The 18916-nt window shown below is 44.2% G+C and overlaps 1 long non-coding RNA gene across 1 annotated transcript in view; it reads right to left on the reverse strand.

The window, feature by feature from the left end:
* The window catches only part of LOC105472428 (uncharacterized), a 55636-nt gene that overhangs the window by 22860 nt on the left and 13860 nt on the right, over positions 1-18916 (reverse strand). Inside the window, exons 4-5 of the long non-coding RNA XR_011615779.1 lie at positions 9760-10426; positions 2167-2333 (exon numbers count right to left, since the gene is read on the reverse strand). This is a non-coding gene — a long non-coding RNA (uncharacterized lncRNA). The remainder of the gene's footprint in view (positions 1-2166; positions 2334-9759; positions 10427-18916) is intronic.

Genomic DNA, 18916 nt, shown 5'->3' on the forward strand with positions numbered 1-18916 from the left:
GTGGGGTGACTTGGTAGATGACAGCCCCTTCATGGGGACTAGGAGAAGAGGAGATTCAGGTTTTCAGGGGAAAATGATGAGTTCAGAGGAAGATGGTGAAATACCCGTGGGGGTATCCAAGTAGCAATGTCCTCAGCTGGTAACTTTACATGGTGGTCTGTCCAGCACTCCACTCTAGGCTTCCTCTGGTAAATTCTCCTGCCCCATTCATCTCCATGATTCTCATGGTGGTTCGTTGTGTTTGTAGGACTCCACTTCCCTAGCTACAGCTAATTGGTCAAGGATGGATGCTTGACCCAAAGTTGGGTTTTGTTTGTTTGTTTGTTTGTTTTTTGAGACAGTCTCACTCTGTCATTCAGGCTGGAGTGCAGTGATGCGATCTCAGCTCACTGCAACCTCCGCCTTCTGGGTTCAAGTGATTCTCCAGCCTCAGCCTCCCAAGTAGCTGGGACTACAGGTGCTTGCCACCATGCCCAGCTAATTTTGTATTTTTTATAGAGATAAGGTTTTGTCATATTGCCCAGGCTGGTCTCAAACTCCTGGCCTCAAGTGATCCGGCTGCCTCGGCCTCCCAAAGTGCCAGGATCTCAGGCGTAAGCCACCGCACCCGGCCCTTGTTTTCAAATTTAAAGAGTAGTAGAGAAGACAGGACTGGCGACATAAACCTGGGAATCACCCCACATGGGCAGCAGTTGGATTCACAAAAGGATGAGATTTTCTAATGAGAGCATATAAGAGGAGAAAAATAAAAGTCAGCATAGAATCTACCAAGGGTGCAGGAGAGAGCAGCAGAAGATCTCACAACCAAAATGAAAAGAATGTTCAGAGAAACTGGAGGAAACCAGGAGAGAGGAGAGAATACAGCCCCAGTTAGAGTGGAGGAAACTGGAGCCTGGAGGTGAAGCTAAGAAGCTCACTGATCCAAGACTCAGATTCAGGTCTTTGCTCTTTGCATGGCACCACTACCCATGGCTTTGATGGTACTGAGCCTCTTTTTTCTTTAAATGGACTTCTAGGGAGACAGTCTGTATAGACAACTTGTTTTCATTTCCCAGTTTCCTTCTCCAAACCTACGCCTGCTCTGAACTGAAGCCTACCTCTACTCTGCCCTCTCGATGTTGCTGTCCTGTGGGTTCATGCATCTGCCTAGGATTTGATATTTTAGGCCTGTGCGCCTGATTAACACAGGGAAGAAGAGCAACAAGGTCCTCAAAAATGCTTTGGACAAGGACAAATTGATTATTGAAGCGGAGTGAGGGTGGACATGGGACTGAAGGTTGCTGAAGCCCCTAGAGCCACATGGGAGAGCATTCAGGGCCACATGCCTATGACATTTTCTCAGAGCCATCGGTTTTATCACATTTATCATTACCCCACATCTTATTCTTAATGTCATAAGTCATGAAGATGAGTCATTAAGCTGGGTTACTCAGTTTGTCTTGTGAACATACCGATAAAAAGACTGTTATTGAATCCCCATGATTTAGAGGATTGTAGGAGTTTCAGGGGATCCAATAAAACCGATGAATTAAACTCAACAATGGTCATGAGAACTAGTAATTGGCATCACTTGCCTGGTACTTGCATGGTTGGTATGAAAAATGACTCTGTGTTAGAAACTATCTTATAATGAAGGTAGGAGGTGTACACATGTATACATTTCTTCATATTTCTTGTGCATCTACTATATATCAGGAATTATGTGAGCAACAGACTCAAGACAAGTGAGACCTCTGCCCTTCTGGAGCTTGTATTCTAGTGGGCTATTTCCATTTCATACCCCACTAACTGAGGATGTTTCTAACCATTGAAAAATGCCTTTCCCTGCTTCCCCCGTTAGTAGAAGTGAAAGTTCACCCACCAGGATCCAGGCCAAACTGCCAGAAGAGAATAATATACATTCTACGTTTAAATTCTCACTACAGCCCTGCAAGGCAGGTTAACATGATAGAAATAGATAGACCTGGGTTCAGAGGCTGGTTCTGCTACTTCCTGCTGCTTGTTCATCTCTCCGGGCCATAGTCTCCTCCTATTAAACCCTCGAGATGATAACACACACAGTGGATGGCATATAAATCCTTGGCATGTGGCATCATAGCCATTCCTATTGAGATCAGCTCATTTTTGAAGATGAGAAACTTGACACAGAGAGGTAAAGCGACTTACCCAACATCATACAGCTGGTAATTGGCAGAGCGGGAACTTGAACCCAAATCTTCTGACTCCATGCCATGTCCTCTTTCCAGTCTCGCATCACTGTCTGGTATAAGGCCAGGAAGTAATTATCCATGTGTTCAGGGATCTATGCTTCTGGAAGGGTGCAGGCCTAGTGACTTAGGAAGGACAGTATGGAGGTAGTGGTCGGGGGGTGGGGAGAATATGAGGAGTCTCGATAGGCTAGAACAAATTAATGGCCGGGGGACAAGTCCAGGCAGATTGGCACGGGCAAGACCCAGCTAGAAGAACCCGATTCAGCCCCGGCCGCTGCCTGCTCACCTGCGGCCAAACACTGACCCCTGCCGACCGCCCAAGGGAAGGCGGCGCAAGGCCCAGCTCCGGGAGTGTTCGGGGGCCCTCGCGGCTGGAGCGGGCGGGGGAACGCTCATCGCGCAGGCAGGAGCCTAGGGGGCTGGGGGTCACAGCGCGTCCCCCTCCTGGAACCTCGAGACCTGAGTGACTGCCTTGGCCACCCAGGGTGACGTTGCATCACCTCCTTCGCTCCCCTGGCTTTTGACAAGAGAAAGGGGACAGAGCTGAGGGTTTTCCCTGCCCTGGGCCCCGACCCCAGCATCTCCTGGGTTTCTCCTTGCTGCGCAGCCCCCCACCGTGTTTGAGACTTGAGGCTGGAGGCCTGCCCTTTCTGTCCTGTCTAGGGCGCTGGCCACCTGGAGCAGGTGGGGGGGCGTTTCTAGGGCTGGATTTGAGTCTCGTATCGGGCAGATGGACCAACTCTAGACCAAAGGCCACTTGCTGGGGCTGAGGGGACGCTGTGGCAGTGCCACCAAATACGGCTGCTTCTTGCCCCTCCTGGCTGCTCCCATCCAGATGGGTCCAGAGATGTTGTCCCTGCAGAAGGAGCTCACTAAGGACTCTTTACCTCTTCCCTCCTTGTTCAGAACTGAGAGAGAGAGAGAGAGAGAGAGAGAGAGAGAGAGAGAGAGAGAGAGAGAGAGAGAGAGAGATGGGGGAGTTCTCTAGCATCCTATGCAGGGCTCAGCATTTTATTCTTTAAGATAAAAACAAGGCAGACAGGCTTGTTAGCAATTCAAATATATTGATTTGGGAGGATTTTTTTTTTAAATTTCAATAATATTTAGAAAGTAACAACATGCTTTCAAGAGTAAGGATTGATGTCAGGTCCTTTATCTTATTCTCTCCAAATCAAGAATCTCCATTTGCAATGGAAGGGATCTGACTCTTAAGTTTCCTGTGAAAAGGGAGGGAGGGAGGGAAGGAGGGAGAGGAGGAGGAGGGTGGAGAGGGGGAGTTGACTGAGCTGACCACTGCTCGGGGTGAGAAGCCTGTAGCCAGTTGCCTGTAGAGTGAAGGCAGTTGAGCCTGACAGGAGTAGGCAACTCTCATTTACAATGCATAAAGAACTTTCTAGTGCATCCTTGGGTCATCTGAACTTCAGTTTGACCCTTTGAGGTGGACCTGGATGCTAGTGCTATTCTCATTTTCAGATTAGAAAGAGGGAACTTGAGGTCAGGCTTAGTGGCTCATGCCTGTAATCCTAACACTTTGGGAGGCCGAGGTGGGTGGATCACCTGAGGCCAGGAGTTCAAGATCAGCCTGGTCAACATTGTGAAATCCCGTCTTTAGAAAAAATAAAAAAATTAGCCAGGTATCTGACACACACTTGTGATCCCAGCTACATGGGAGGCTGAGGTATGAGAATTGCTTGAACCCAGGAGGTGGAGGTTGCAGTAAACTGAGATAATACCATTGCACTCCAGTTTGGGTGGCAGAGGAAGACCCTGAAGAAGGAAGGAAGGAAGGAAAGAGGGAAAGAAGGAAGGAAGGAAGGAAGGAAGGAAGGAAGGAAGGAAGGAAGGAAGGAAGGAAGGAAGGAAGGCAGGCAGGCAGGCAGGCAAAAACCCATCTCTACTAAAAATACAAAAAATTAGCTGGGCATGGTGGCGCATCCCTGTAGTCCCACCAGGGGCTAAGCGGGGAGGATCTCTTGAGCCTGGAAGGTTGAGGCTGCAGTAAGCCCTGATTGTGTCACTGAACTTCAGCCTGGACGACAGAGTAAGATCCTGTCTAAAAGCAAACAAACAAACAAATAACAACAACAACAAAAACATGATAGACCGACTGAAAAATTTACGGTTTCAGGTTCCACATTGCAATTAACCTTTAAGAAACTACACTTGTCCAGTTTTGGTGTGTAATCTAAGAAAAATATCCACAATTATTTGAAAAGGCTATTAAGATAGTCTTCCTTTTTTCAACTACATAACTGTGTGAAGACAGACTTTTTTCATATATTTCAACCAAAACAACCTATCTCAACACATTGAATGTAAATAGAAGCAGGTATGAGGACGCAGCTATCTTCTACTCAGCTCTAGACATTTAACAGACAACAAAAATCCAAAACAATGTCACTCTTCTCACTAATTCTTTTGTTTTGGAAAATACAATTATTTTTCAACTGCTACTTATGCTAATATGTATAGCATATGGTTTATTAATGCTATTTTAAATGAATTAATACATATTTTTAAAATTTCTGTTTTACTTTCTAACATGGTAAATTTAATGGATATTGAATATAAGCACACAAAAACAAAAACAAAATACATAAACAAGAGCTATTTGGGGCTATTTCAGTAATCGTTAAGAGTCTAAAGGGGTTTTGAGGCCAAAATGTTTGAGAATCATGGAGTTATCTATGAAGAAAATATCAACTTTTTTCTCTTTTTTAAATTGAGCTATAATTCATATACCATAAAATTCACCATTTAAAAATATATGACTCAATGTTTTTTAGCAGATTCACAAGGTTGTTCAACAATCACTACTATCCAATTCCAGAGCCTGTGCCTGTGTGCAGTGATTTCTCATTGCTCCCTACTTCTAGCCTCTGACAACCACAAAGCTCAGTGAATGCGCCTATCTGAATATTTAATATAAATGGAATCATATAATATGTGGCCTTTTGTGACTGGCTTCTTTCACTTAGCATAATGTTTACAAGGTTCATCCATGCTGTAGCTTGTATCAGTACTTCATTCCTTTTTATGGTAGAATAATATTTCACTGCATGGATAGACCACATATTTGTTTATCCACTCATTGATTGATAAACACCTGGGTTGTTCCCTGATATGGTTTGGCTCTGTGTCCCCACCCAAACCTCACCTTGAATTGTATTAATCCCCACATGTCAAGGGTGGGACCAGGTAGAGGTAATTGGATCATGGGGATGGTTTCCCCCATGCTGTTCTCGTGATAATGAGTGAGTCTCAGGAGATCTGATGGTTTTATAAGCATCTGGCATTTCCCCTGCTTGCACTCACTCCCGTCCTGCCGCCCTGTGAAGAAGGTGCCTGTTTCTCCTTTGCCTCCCGTTTCTCCTTTGCCTCCTGCCATGATTGTAAGTTTCCTGAGGCCTCCCCAGCAAAGCGGAACTGTGAGTCAATTAAAACCCTTTCCTGTATAAATTACCCAGTCTCAGGCAATTCTTTATAGCAGTGTTAGAATGGACTGATACATTCCCACTTTTTGGCCATTATAAATAATGCTGCTATGAGCATTCATGTATACTTTTTTTTTCTTTCCTTTGAGACAGAGTCTCATTTTGTTGGCCAGGCTGGAGTGCAATGGCACAATTTCGGTCCACTGCAACCTCCACCTCCCAGGTTCAAGCAATTCTCCCATCTCAGCTTCCTGAGTAGCTGGGATTACAGGTGTGCGCCATCATGCCCGGCTAATTTTTGTATTTTTAGTAGAGATAGGGTTTCACCATGTTGGCCAGGCTGGTCTCGATCTCCTGATCTCATGTGATCTGCCCACCTCGGCCTCCCAAAGTGCTGGGATTACAGGCATGAGCTACTGTGCCCAGCTACACATTTTTTTTTTTTTTTTGAGGCAGAGTCTTGCTGTGTTACCCAGGCTGGAGTGCAATGGTATGATCATAGCTCATTGCAGCCTCCAACTCCTAGGCTTAAGCAATCCTCCCACCTCAGCCTCCCCAGTAGCTGGGATTATAGGCATGTACCACCACACCCCGCTAACTTTTTATATTTTGTAGAGATAGGATCTCATTATGTTGCTCAGGCTGGTCTCAAATTCCTGGGCTCAAGGGATCCTCCTGCCTTGGCCTCCCCAAGTTCTGGGTTTGTAGGTGTGAGTCAATGCTCCTGGTCTCATGTACAAGTATATATAATGTTCTCAGTTATCTTGGGTATATAGCTAGCAGTGGAATTGCTAGGTCTTATGGTAACTCTATGTTGAACTCTTTGAGGACCTGCCAAACCGTTTTCCACAGAGGCTGCACCTCTTTATATTCTCACTAGTAATTTATGAGGGTTCCAATTCATCTACATCCTTGCTAATACTAGTTATTGTCTTTTTGACTATAGCCATGGTAGTGGGTTTGAAAGTTTTGATTTTCATTTCCCTAATAGTTAATGATGTTGAGTTTTTTTTTTTTTTTTTTTTTTTTGAGATGGAATTTCGCTCTTGTTGCCAAGGCTGGAGTGTAGTGGTGCAATCTTGGCTCACTGCAACATCCACCTTCCGGGTTCAAGCAGTTCTCTTGCCTCAGTCTCCCTAGTAGCTGGGATTACAGGCGCCTGCCACCACACCCGGCTAATTTTTCTATTTTTAGTAGAGGCGGGGTTTCACCATGTTGGCCAGGTTGGTCTCGAACTCTTGACCTCAAGTGATCCACCTGCCTCGGCTTCCCAAAGTGCTGGGATTACAGGCATGAGCCACCATGCCTGGCCGACGCTGAGTATCTTATCACGTGCTTCTTTGCATTTGTATATTTTCTTTGGAGAAATGCTTATTCCAGTCATTTGCCCAAATTTAAATTGGGTTATTTGTCTTTTTATTATTAAATTTTAAGAGCTCTTATAGGCTGGACGAGGTGGCTCACTCTAATCCCAACACTTTGGATGGCAGAGGCGGGAGGATCGCTTGAGGCCAGGAGTTCAAGACCAGCCTGGGCAACGTAGTGAGATCTCGTCTATACAAAAAAATTTAAAAACTTATCCAAGCATGGTGGTGTCACCTACAGTTCCAGCTACTCGGGAGCGAGGTGAGAGGATTGCTTGAGCCCAGGAGGTGGAAGCTGCAGTGAGCTATGATGATGCCACTGCACTTTAGGCTGGATGACAGAGCAAGACCCTGTCTCAACAACAACAGAAAACAGCTCTTCTATCTTCTAGACACAAGATCCTTTCTAGATCTATGATTTGCAAAGATTTTCTCCCATTCTGTGATTTATCTTTTAACTTTGATAGGGCCTTGACACTCAAATTTTTAATTTTGATGAAGTCTAATTGATCTATTTTTTCTTCAGTTGATTGTGCTTTTGGTGTTGTATGTAAGAAACCATTGCTTAATCCAAGGTAATAGAGGTTTACACCTATGTTTTTTCTAAGAGTTTTATAGTTTTAGTTCTTTCTTTCCTTTTCTTTCTTTTTTTTTTTTTTTTGACAGAGGTTTGCTCTTGTAGCCCAGGCTGGAGTGCAGTGGCACCATCTCAGCTCACTGCAACCTCTGCCTCCCAGGTTCAAGCGATTCTCTTGTGTCAGCCTCCTGAATAGTTGTGATTACAGGCATGCACCACCATGCCCGGCTAATTTTTTGTATTTTTAGTAGAGACAGGGTTTCACCATGTTGGCCAGGCTGGTCTCGAACTCCTGACCTTAGGGGATCCGCCCACCTCGGCCTCACAAAGTGCTGGGATTACAAGCGTGAGCCACCGCACCCGGCCTAGTTTTAGTTCTTATCTTTAGGTCTTTGATTAGTTTTGAGTTAATTTTTGTAGACAATAAAAGATAGGAATCCAAATTCATTCTTTTGCATGTGGCTATCCAGATGTCCCAGCACTATTTGTGGGGGAAAAAATTATTTCCTCATTTAATTATCTTGATACCTTGACCATAAACATACAGGTTTATTTCTGGACTCAATTCTATTCCACTGATGTACATGTTGATCTCTGTGCCAGTACCACATTGTTTTATTACTGTAGCTTTTGAAATTGGAAAGTGTAAGTTCTCCAACTTTTTTTTTTTTTTTTTTTTTTTTTTTTTTTTTTTTTAGACAAGATCTTGCTCTTTTGCCTAGGCTGGAGTGCAGTGGCACTATCTTGGCTCACTGCAGCCTCAGCCTCCCTGGGCCCAGGTGATCCTCCCACCTCAGCCTCCTGAGTAGCTGGGACCACAGGCGAGCACCACCACACCAGGCTAATTTTTGTATTTTTTTTTGTAGAAACTTTTTTTTGTAGAAATTTTTTGTTTTTTTTTACCACATTGCCCAGACTGGTCTCGAACTCCTGAGCTCAAGCAATCCACGTGCCTTGGCCTCCCAAAATGCTGGGATTACAGGCATGAGCCACTGCACTGGGCCAAGTTCTCCAACCTTGTTCTTTTTCAAGATTTTTGCAGCTGGATAATATCAACTTTAATCTTTTTTTCATGCCAGGTGATGAGTACATGGGTGTTTGTTATATCATTCTCTTCACTTTTCAGTACTAGCAATGTACTAATAGAAAGGATGACATCTAAGTGTATAGCAATTAAATGACTTAAATGAGTTAATAAATGTAAAACACAGAAAAGTATCTGGCCCCCTCCATACTGTTAGTTGCTGTTGTTGTTATTCTTTTAAGTGAAAATTTTTATTTATTTTTATTTTTATTTTTTTTTTATTTATTATTATTTTTTTTTTTGAGACGGAGTCTCACGCTGTTGCCCAGGCTAGAGTGCAGTGGCGCGATCTCGGCTCACTGCAAGCTCCGCCTCCCGGGTTCCCGCCATTCTCCTGCCTCAGCCTCCTGAGTAGCTGGGACTACAGGCGCCCGCCACCGCGCCCGGCTAATTTTTTGTATTTTTAGTAGAGACGGGGTTTCACTGTGGTCTCGATCTCCTGACCTTGTGATCCGCCCGCCTCGGCCTCCCAAAGTGCTGGGATTACAGGCTTGAGCCACCGCGCCCGGCCCTAAGTGAAAATTTTTAAAAGCATCTTTTGCTACTAGACTATCTGGGTTCAAATACTGTCCTGTCACTCCCTGATGGTGTGATCTTGGGCCCGTTATCAAACCTTGCCAAGTTCTAATCTGTAGAATGCGGATAATAACCTTAGTCTCAGAGAGTTGTTGTAGGGATTGAGATAAAGACACAATTAAATCAGATAATGGAGATTATAGGAGATGCTTGAACCCAGTAGGTGCTAAACTATTATTTGCCTTCCTATAAGTCTGCAGGGAGCGATCAACTTAGTGAAAAGCCTAGAAATCATTCCACAGAAAGGACATGAAAGAAATGGAGCAGGAAGCTGTTTTTAAATATCCAAAAGCCAGATGTGGAAGATCTTTTCTGTGTACTCCAGAGAGTGCCAGGGCTCCTGAATTTCAGGAAGCCATTCTGGCCAGTCATCCCCAGCCCCCATTCTTCTGGGAGAGCCCTTAATGCTCTGTGATCATCGTGCCAGCACTCCCCAATTCGGAATTATAATTATTTAGGTCTTAGACGCCCCCATCGGTTGGTCCCATTCCATAAATATTTACAAAGCGCTTACTATCTGCCAGACACTATGTGTGCTACACCCTGGGACTCCTGGGTGAATGAGACACTGCTCGTATTCTCCAAGTCACAGTCCAGCAGAACGCCAATTGGTGAAAGTTTGGAGGAGCCCCATTTCTGCTCCATGTAGCCGCTTGCAGTCTCCTCCTCCTTCCGTAAAAGCCTTTAGTTTCAGAACCAAGGCAGCAGATACTTCTCCCCAGTAAATTACCAGACCCAAAGAGAAAGTTTCAGGACCGGCAGTCCAAGCGCTTCCTGGCAGAGGTCCCAGGCCTGGCAATACGCGGCTTTCTGAGCGAGGAGCACCCTCTAGTGTCTGTCCACGGTAAGGCGGGTCCAACGTAAAACCTTTCAAACATCCCTATTTATTGCGAAGAATTTCTTCGCTTAGTTGAGTGCTGCTCATGGTTAAGCTGCTTTCAGGTCTCCGCTATAAGACAACAACATTGACAGTTTAAAAAATAATAAATACCATAGTTGCCAACATCTTTTGAGCACTTACTATGTGCCAGGCCCTGTGTTAATTGTCTTACATGGCTTACCCAGGAGGCAGGTACTATTAGGATGATGATGTCCCAGATATTGATGAAGAAACTGAGGCAGGTGGGGCAGCCAGCTCAAGCAGTCAGACTCCATAACCATGCGCTTAATTTTTTGGTTTACTGTCAAAAAGAAGCAACAACCAGGGGCAATACCAAGATAGTTCTAGTCAAATTTCTCCTGGTTATTTGGGCGAATTGTAATTTAGCTAAATCCAGCAGATTTATGTCAAAATATCAAATATGGAATGATGATGAGCCTTTCTCATGTTCATACTGAAGGGAGTAGCAAGAAAAAAATCTAGACTAGGGTTTTCAAACTGTGGGTTGTAACTCGTTGATGAGTTGGGTAAACAATTTAGTGGATTTTTATTAGCACTTTAGAAATTGAAATAGCCGGGCGAGGTCTGCAATCCCAGAACTTTGGGAGGAGGCCAAGGTGGGCAGATTACTTGAGCTTAAGAGTTCAAGACCAGCCTGGGCAACATGGAGAAACCCCATCTCAAAAAAAAAAAAAAAAAAAAAAAAAAAAGCCGGGCATGGTGGCGTGTGTCTGTAATCCCAGCTACTTGGGCGCTGAGGGGGAAGGACTGCTTGAGCCCAGGAAGTCAAGGCTTCAGTGAGTCCAGTTTGCACCACTGCACTCCAGCTTGGGTGACAGAGAATGACCCTGAAAAAAAAAAAAGAGAAAGGAAGAAAGAGAGAGAGAGAGAGAGAGAAAGAAAGAGAGAGAGAGAGAAAGAGAGAGAGAAAGAAAGTTCAGGAAAGAAAAAGAAAAGAAAGAAAGAAAGGAAGAAAAGAAAGAAGAAACTGAAATACAGTCATGTGCCATTTAGCAAGAGGGAAACATTCTGAGAAATGCATGGCTAGGTGACTTTATCGTTGTGATAACATCAGAGTATACTTACACAAACCTAGATGGTATAACCCACTACACACCTAAGTTATATGGTGTAGCCTTTCGCTCCTAGGCTACAAACTCATCCAGCATGTTGAGTACTGTATACTGAATGCTCTAGGCAACTATAACATAGTGGTGTTTGTGTATCTAAACATAGAAATGGTACAGTGAAAATATGGTATTATAATCTTTTTTTTTTTTTTTGAGATGGAGTTTTGCTCTTGTTGCCCAGCCTGGAGTACAATGGTGGGGTCTAGGCTCACTGCAACCTCCGCCTCCTGGGTTCAAGCGATTCTCCTGCCTCAGCCTCCCGAGTAGCTGGGATGACAGGCGCATGCCACCAAGCCCAGCTAATTTTTGTATTTTTAGTAGAGACAGGGTTTCTCCACATTGGCCAGACTGGTCTTGAACTCCTGATCTCAGGTTATCCCCCTGCCTAGGCTTCCCAAAGTGCTGGGATTACAGGCGTGAGCCACTGTGCCTGGCCTGGTATTATAACCTTATAGGATGACTACCATATATGTGGTTCATTGCTGACCCAAACACTGTTATGTATCACATGACAGCATAACAAATCAGGACTATACTAGCATGCATAACGAGGCAGTACATATTCTCCTGCCCCACCTGCCTCTCTCTCTCCACACACACGTGATACATGATATATATTTAAGTGACTCAAATCTTCCATCCAGAAACCTTTCAAGAAGGTTCCACCTGGCAGCCCACTCCTATCCTGAGGTTACTGATTGCCTTAGGCAGTTTGAGCTGCCATAGCAAAAATATCCTAGACTGGGCAGCTTAAACCACAAACACTTCTCAGAGTTCTAGAGGCTGAGAAGGACAAGGTGAAGGCGCTGGCAGACTTGGTGTCTGGCGAAGGCCTGCTTCCTGGGTTGTAGATGGTCATCTTCTCAGTATCCTCACATGGCAGATGGGAGTCTCTTTTATAAGGGCTCTAATCCCATTCATGAAGGCTTATGACCTAATTACCTCTCAAAGGCCTCACCTCCAAATACCATCACACTGGAGATTCTATTTCAACATATACATTTTGGAGACAGATAAATGTTTGGTCTACAACATTGATGAAGCACTACATCGTTTGCATCTTCTCTTTCAGCCAGGGTGAGAAGCAGCTTTCCCACCCAGCACAGTGCTGTGGATGTGTGGATGCTTTGCTGATTGGGTTGGAGGCATGCTAGGCCCCTGTCCTGTCACTCTCCTCTGCCCCAGCACACAGCAGCTCCCCAGTTGCTCCACTGATCCACCATCATTTCTCCATAATTTTGTATGCACTCCTTGTCCACACATATATGAGCCTTTACTTATCCTTTAATATCCACTTGACCAGGTGAACTTATCATGACGAATGTAAAATATTCATAAAATGGTACAAAAAAGTGAGCATGTGTGATTATGTGCTTTTTTCTGTGGTGAGGGTCTGTAGCTTAGGTGAGATTCTCACAGGAGTCTGTGACCCCCAAAATATTAAGAATTAACCACTACATTTGCCTGGAAGCCCCACAGGGTCAGGATCTATCTCTTTTATTAATCTGTTATTTCCCTGTCATGTGTTTCTAGCTGACAAACACATAGTAGATATTCGAACACCGCTAGTCCCTAAACACTTCTGCCTACTTCTGCTGTCACCACCTTTATTCAAGTCACTATTTGTCCACCTTGACTACAACAGCAGCTTCCTAAATGGTCTCTATTTCTGCCTTTGCCCCCTAGAAGCCATCATTCATACAGCAATGTGATCTTTAAAATCAGATCATGCCACCCTCTTGCTTAAAACCTTTCAGTGACCTCCCATTACACCTGGAATAAAATCCAAGCTTCTCACTCTGATGTCCCAGGCCTGGCATCATCTGGCTTCTAGCTGGCTCTCTAATCTCATCCTACACCACTCTCCTCTCTTCCTCTGCTCTGGCCACATCTAGCCAAGTTCCTATTCCTCCAATGTCCCAAGCTCTTTCTTCCCTGGCTTGGTAAAAGGTTCTTGGGAAAATCTTCCAGAGACGAAATCACCTTCAAACCAATTAAATATACACTTAAGTAGGTGAAGCAGGAGAATTGCTTGAACTCAGGAGGTGGAAGTTGTAGTAGCCAAGATCATGCCACTGCACTCCAGCCTGGGCAACATAGCTAGACTCTGTCTCAAAATATATATAATAATAATAATAATAATAATAATAATAATAATAATAAAGCTAGATACATCTAAAAGTTTGAATTATAGAGCCATTTCAGTACTTCATTTGAAATATTAAGTACATGGTTGGGTTTTAGACATGTATTTTATTTATTTATTTATGTTTTTTTGAGACAGAGTCTTCTCTGCTGCCCAGCTAGATGCAGTGGTGTGATCTTGGCTCACTGCAAGCTCCACTTCCTAGGTTCAAGTGATTCTTGTGCCTCAGCCTCCAGAGTAGCTGGGTCTACAGGTACATACCACCATGCCCGGCTCATTTTTGTATTTTTAGTAGAGATGGGGTTTCATCATGTTGCCCAGACTGGTCTAGAACTCCTGGCTTCAAGCAATCCACCTGCCTTGGCATCCCAAAGTCTTAGGATTACAGGCATGAGCCACTGCACCTGGCCTAGCCATGTATTTTAAAGGGATCACTGTGGGGCTTCCACTTCTGCGCATGAAGGATAAACTGTTGTAGAGATTGCTTCCCCCACCGCACACACCCAAAACTAGTAAATTAAACAAAATATATGAAACAACTGTTTTCACTCATTGGACAGCAGGCAGTGCAAGACTAAGATCTCTGAGAAAAGAAAAATAAGTTCAGCCTCACCAGAGCCCCAGCTTACTACAAGGAGACAGTGAAGAGAGTGCTACATGGAGTACCCAAACAAAGCCCCGTGGTCTCACTGAGTTTAGGAGACAGGGTTTAGAGTTCAAGGATGTGAAGGCAGCTAGAATTTGTGGGAGAGAGTGCCAGAGAAGCAAGAGCTGCATGGGGGGAGAGAGAGAGAAAGCAACAAAGTCTCATAGATCATTAGAGATTCCCTCAAGTCTTTGGGGACTGATCTACACAGGTGTGGGGTGAAATTCCAGACGGTTAGAAAAAGTAAAATCAGAAAGCAGAAGACTGAACAAGTGTTGGAGTTTACACAGGGCTGGGCATAGTTTGTGTTTCCATCAACCAGAGTGAAGAGACCTCATAACACACAGGTATTGGGTAGAGTCTTCAGGAGGATAGAGACTTAGTGGGGCTAAATTATTAACAGCTCTAGAATAGAGGCCAACCTGGGCTTTTCCTAACAAAGCTTAATAGCAAGACTTAAAAGAAGAAAACAAATCACAAGTAACTTAATTATAGGCCAGGACAAAATTCAGAACTCTGTTTTTTTGTTTGAGTGTTTGTTTTGTTTTGTTTTGTTTTGAGACAGAGTCTCACTCTGTCTGTCACCCAAGTTGGAGTGCAGTGGCATGGTCTCGGCTCACTGCAACCTCTGCTTCCTGAGTAACTGGGACCACAGACGTGTGCCACTATGCCCAGCTAATTTTTGTATTTTTCTCCAGTACTCTTTAAAAGAATACAACAATATCTTGCACTCAACAACCCAAAATACACGATATTCAGCATCCAATAAAAAATTGCCAGGTAGTCAAATAAATGGGAAAAAATTACCCATAACCAGCAGATAAATGAAGCAATAGGAACAGACCACAAAATTCAGAGATGATGACATTAGTAGGCAAGGATCTTAAAATAGCCATTATAAATCTCATAAATTATGCCCAAGGGTATAAAGAAAAACATAAATATGATGAAGAGAGAAAAGAAATATATTTTTAAAGTACCCAAAATGGAACTTCAAGAGATGAAAAGCATATGATCTAAAAATGAAAGATGCACAGGAGGAATTAACAGCAGATTATACACTGCAGAAGCACTGCATAAGAAAAGATTGGTGAATTTAAAAATATAGCAATAAAAACTATTGAAAATAAAGCACAAAAAATCCACAAAAATAACAGAGCATCAATGACTTATAAGATAGTATCAAAACCAAGACACATCATAATCAAATTATTGAAAATGTTGACTGGGCACGTGGCTCAAGCCTGTAATCCCAGCACTTTGGGAGGCCAAAGTAGGTGGATCACTTGGGAACAGGAATTCGAGAGCAGCCCGGCCAACACAGCAAAACCTTGTCTCTAGTAAAAATACAAAAATTAGGCGTAGTGGTGCATGCCTGTAGTCCCAGCTACTCGGGAGGCTGAGGCAGGAGAATTGCTTGAACCTGGCAGGCGGAGGTTGAAGTGAGCTAAGATTGCACCACTGCACTGCACTCCAGCTTGGGCAACAGAGTGAGACTCTGTCTTAAAAAAATAAGTAAGTAAAAACAAATAAAAGAGGCTGGGCATGGTAGCCCATGCCTGTAATTTCAGCACTTTGGGAGGCCGAGGCAGGCAGATTACATCAGGTCAGGAGTTTGAGACGAGCCTGGCCAACATGGCAAAACCCCATCTCCATTAAAAATACAAAAATTAGGCTGGGTGAGTTGGCTCACACCTATAATGCCAGCACTTTGGGAGGCTGAAGTGGGTGGATTATCTGAGGTCAGGAGTTAGAGACCAGCCTGGCCAACATAGTGAAATCCTATCTCTACTAAAAATACACAAATTAGCCAGGTGTGGTGGCAGGTGCCCGTAATCCCACCTACTCAGGAGGCTGAGGCTGGAGAATCACTTGAACCCAGGAGGCGGTGGTTGCAGTGAGCTGAGATTGCACCATTGCACTCCAGCCTGGGTGACAAGAGCGAAACTCTGTCTAAAAAAAAAATGCAAAAATTAGCCGAGCATGGTGGCACATGCCTGTAATCCCAGCTACTCGGGAGGCTGAGACAGGAAAATTGCTTGAACTCAGGAGACAGAGGTTTCAGTGAGCCAAGATCACACCACTGCACTCCAGCCTGGGCAACAGAGTGAGATTCCATCTAAAAATAAATAAATAAATATTAATAAAAATTAATAAAGAAAATCTTAGAGTGCCTAGAAAAACATGAACACATTACCTAGAAGAGCAAAGAAGACAAATACAATGGACTTCTTGTCATAAACTATGCATACCAGAAGATAATGGAATAACATCTTTAAAGTGCTAAAATAAAAACTATTAACTTAAAAATTTTTCCATCTTTAAACTATGAACATGAGAGACCTATTAGCATCCTGTACCTCATAATGTCATGAACTGAGATGGGTACAACATCACATCTGTGGTTTTCATGCGAAGAGGTATGCTTATATATTTAGTCATGAGGGATATCAAATTCAAATTGAGATGCATTTTACAAAATAATTGACCAGTGTAATAAATTACTTGATTCCATTTTTGATGTTTGACTGCTGAGTTTTCAAGTCCACAGCCCCACTCTTCCTTTCCCTTTTACCCAAAACCTGGGCAAGCCAATAATAAAGGCAGAAGCTGGGCATGGTGGCTCACACCTCAGCACTGTGGGAGGCCAAGGTGGATGGATCACCTGAGGCCAGGAGTTTGAGACCAGCCTGGCCAACATGGTGAAACCCTATCTCTACTAAAAATACAAGATTAGCTGGGCATGGTGGCGCATGCCTGTAATCCCAGCTACTTGGGAGGCTGAGGCACAAGAATTGCTTGAATTTAGGAGGCAGAGGTTGCAATGAACCGAGATTGCACCACTGCGCTCCAGCCTGGGCAACAGGGTGAGACTCTGTCTCCAAAATAATAATAATAATGATAATAATAATAATGCCAGGGTACTCTCCTCCTTTAATGCCAGGGTACTCTCCTCTCTTGCACCAGTAGGGAAATTCAAACCACAAAACCCTGGCCTGTGCATCAGAACCCTCACCCCGGCTTTACTCCCTAACAATAAAACCCAGAGCCACTTGCCTCTCCTTGTTCTCAAGCTGTTTTTAGGCCTGCTTAAGAGCCTGCCCTGTTCTGAACAGAAAACCTCATAACACGAGTAATTAGCTTTGCCAAACCCTCCGTATGTGTGTATTTGGCATCACCAATCTTGACGTCTAAACCAAATCTGGGGTAGAGATTTGATCCCTTCCCCTGTGGGGCAATCACAAGACAGCTGGCACAGAGAACAGCGTGCCTTAGATGATAGCCACCTACCATCAGGGGTCTCTCTCCTCTCGCTTTGGCTTGCTATTGATTCTGCTGCCTATTGGCAAGCTCACACTTTGAGCTGTGCTGCTTTGTTCCACATTTGCTGAGTACTACTAAATCTCTGTTATGGATGTAACTGACCTGAATTGAAAGTTTCTGTAATTGGCATTCTGAGACAGAAGTATAAAATTGAAGATGTCCTTAAAGTGGCCCTAAAATATGAGCCCCATCTGGACCTATCTGTGCGTCTCAGATTGAATCATATGTCTTGATTCTGGCATAAACCATGGCTGATACTAGACTCAAGGGCATGACACTTAATATTTTGTGACTATTGGTTGTGTGTCCCAACTAGGCATTAGCCTATGTTCTATAGAGTGTGCAGGAGAAAGGCTGATACCCTGTGCAATATACAGGGCCATCTGGTGGTTGCTCTGGTGAGGAAGCACAGTCACCAGGATTAAAGATAAAAACACTCAATAGCACTCCATGGCATGAACCCTTATAAAAACTAGGCCAGAATGCATTACTCCATCTCTCTTAAAGGGTCAGAGGACACCATCATCACCCTACCAGATAACTATAAAACAGACCCAGAAAGAAGCTGGGTTTGATTAAGTGCTTCAGCTTAACCTATCAAGGGATTCATTCAAATCCAACTCAAGGCTGGGTGCAGTGGTTCATGCCTGTAGTTCTAACGCTTTGGGAGGCTGAGGTGGGAGAATTGCTTGAGCCTAGGAGTTCAAGATCAGCCTGGGAAACATAGTAAGACCTCGTCTAGGCCGGGCGTAGGGGCTCACCCCTGTAATCCCAGCACTTTGGGAGGCTGAGGCAGGTGGATCACGAGGTCAAAAGATTGAGACCATGCTGGCCAACGTGGTGAAACCCCATCTCTACTAAAAATACAAAAATTAGCTAGGTGTGGTGGTGCGCACCTGTAGTCCCAGCTACTCGGGAGACTGAGACAGTAGAATCGCCTGAACCCAGGAGATGGAGGTTGCAGTGAGCTGAGATTGTGTCACTGCACTTCAGCCTGGCAACAGAGCGAGATTTTGTAAACAAACAAACAAACAAACAAACAAAAAACACCTCATCTATATAAAAAGATTTAAAATTAGCCAGGTATGGTGGCATGTACCTGTAGTCCCAGCTACTTGTGGGGGCTGAGGTGGGAAGATTGCTTGAGGTTGAGGCTGCAGTGAGCCATGATTGTGCCACTGCACTCCAGCCTGGGTGACAGAGTAAGACCTTGCCATTAAAAAAAATCCAGGGGTTGGGTGCAGTGGCTCATGCCTGTACCTGTAATCCCAACACTTGGGAGGCCGAGGCGGGCAGATCACTTGAGGTCAGCAGTTTGAGACCAGCCTGGCCAACATGGTGAAACCCCATCTCTACCAAAAATACAAAATTAGCCAGATGTGAGGGTGTGCCCCTGTAGTCCCAGCTACTCAGGAGGCTGAGGCATGAGAATCACTTGAACCCAGTAGCAGAGGTTGCACTGAGCTGAGATTGTGCCTCTGCACTCCAGCCTGGGCAACAGAGTAAGACCCTGTCTCAAAAAAAAAAAAAAATTCCACCAGCCTG

Source organism: Macaca nemestrina, chromosome 17 (assembly GCF_043159975.1).
Source record: "Macaca nemestrina isolate mMacNem1 chromosome 17, mMacNem.hap1, whole genome shotgun sequence".
Classification (NCBI taxonomy): domain Eukaryota; kingdom Metazoa; phylum Chordata; class Mammalia; order Primates; family Cercopithecidae; genus Macaca; species Macaca nemestrina.